The following is a 2406-nucleotide window of genomic DNA, read 5'->3' as shown; positions in this document are numbered from 1 at the left end:
ACAGTACAGATAAAGATGTACTGTACTCGAGTACCGGTAACTGTACGGGGACAGTACTGTTGGGCGAAACTACAAGTCCGAAAGAAACCGGCCAATCCATAAAGCGTCCCGACACCTTGGCATTGATTAATGCTTATCCTGACGCCAAGAAGTCCTGATACCTCACGAATCGGCAGGTTCGGGTGCCAGACATTTTGCTTGGTCCTGCACGATCAACCGAACGACCAGCGGGATGCACTGCACGGTATCCAGGGAGCGTGAGGACGAGCGGAAGGTGTAAGGTCCTGACAAATACACCTTTAGAGGTTAAGATGGAACGCAGTAAGTCAGTTGGAGCTGGCGAATGAATCATGGACGCTATGAGACAAGGAATTGGAATATATCGGAGTGTGATTCCCGTTTTTGACGGGTAGATGCGTCAAATGAATTGACAGAGAACTAGACAACCTGTAAAGAGTATTCTGTGGAATGCTAGTAGCACTTATAGCACAACACAGAGTGTTGAAACCTCACCAGAGTGACATAGGCTCCAAATTTAACACACCCAAACACCTCATAAAGCCCACGAGTTGTCCAGAACCGAAAAGTAGGCGAAAGAAAACCCCTCAGTGCCCAAAGTTCGCAACTTACCGACCCAAACTCGTTTAACAGTTTATATTACCGTATTTATTCAACATGCAACCAAACTTCATATAGAAATTAACCCCCGAATGAAAACCTTAACTGACCGGGATTGCTTACGCTCAACAACCACCATCACCTCTAACCACCTCCCAACCAAAAAACGACTCCTCCTCCTCCCCCATACCAGTATCCCATATCCAATCATTAACCGAAAAGGCTACCTAGGTTCTGTAAGCCTTTCTCTAAGCCAACTACATGAATCCCGAACCGCGCAGAGAGTTCTCACTCATATTGCCATACTCACCACCACCACCACCACCACCAATACCAGCAGCAGCAGCAAAAGAGAGCTCTTACTCCGATAGCCGATTAGTCGGCTGACCAAAACAGTGCGAGATCTCTCCCCCCGGAGCGCCTACTATAGATCCCGACAGGTCAAAAAGTTAGAAATCAGTATTCTTTTTTTTTTTTTTTTTTACATGCCACCTCACACCTCTCTCTCCACCCTCATACAAGTAGCTCTACTCGGGGAGAGCTCCTCTACCCAACAAAACGGCATCTATGATGACGATATTTTAAACCGATAGGTGAGTAATTGCGATGATGTACAAATGTCTCGATCGAGCAATGTAATTAGTGGCTAATGCACGCGTACACATTCAGTACTGCACAACGAGTACATTTAAATTTTGTGGGGATCTTTTTCCCCCAGAGCACTTAGTGCTTCACCATTCGGTATGCGCCTCCACTCCTCCTGAATAGATGGGGGAAAGGGCCGAGTTATACCCGCAGCGCAGTACCTACGTAGCCACATACCTTCCTACCGACCGGAACATTCGGAGAATGCAAGCTACATATCACAAGTACCTTACCGCACAATCCATTTGTGATAACTGACAGCACAACGCGTACTGTACCTCGCTCGAAAGAAGTTTGCTGTTAACCTGTCCATACCCAGCCCTACAAGGCAAATGGAAAGGAGAAGAAAAGGGGAAGAAAAAGGAAAGAAAAAGGAAAGAAGAAGGAAAAACGAAGTTTTGACCGAGACAAAGCTATGATATTACGGTGTCCTCAGCAGAGTGGGAGAGCGCAATCACCGGGGAAAAAAAACCTGTACTGTACAACCTTCGCATGACAGGGATTATTCGTATGGGCATTCCCACTATTGGGCTCACTTTGCCGTGGAATGCTGTACCTCTACCGATATTTTTTCGTGACTGGAAGCACCTCTGCGGCGAGCTTGGAACTGCTTATATTTCCCAATTTTGGCAAACATTGGTGTTTCGACGCGAAAGGGTATATATATGAGTGATAATTTGTGAATGGGGGGTTTCGTTGTGATTGTTGGGAGGATAGGTATCATAAATTTGATTGGGGGGGCTTTCTTCCCCCTTTTGGTCTTCGGCCTGGCTGAGGGGTGAGTTTGAGGGAGGAAAATCTCCGTGGTTTCGGAGGGAACGGTCTGTATTTCTTGAGGTTTCTATCTTTGTGTGCGCCATACCCCCCCCCCCTCCTTCCCTCCTTCCCTCCTCCCCCCCCTCTCACCTCTTTTTATCCCCGGGACCCGGCTGAAGTTTCGCTTATTACCTTGCGAACACGCTCCTGATCTTGACGTTTTTCCCCCTCGAGGTCCGCTGTCCTTCGGGGACGGGTGATTACCGGTGATGCTAGTCGATAACTCCGCTATTAACGGAAAATCTGTAAGGGTGGGATGCTTCGGCTGTATTTTTTCCGCCAGGGGCATGGCGGAACTGGACTGCACTATTGGCTAGTGATGAGATG

The sequence above is a fragment of the Tuber melanosporum genome, assembly GCF_000151645.1.
Source record: "Tuber melanosporum whole genome shotgun sequence assembly, scaffold_53, strain Mel28".
NCBI classification, from domain to species: Eukaryota; Fungi; Ascomycota; class Pezizomycetes; order Pezizales; family Tuberaceae; genus Tuber; species Tuber melanosporum.
This window is presented reverse-complemented; position numbering follows the sequence as displayed.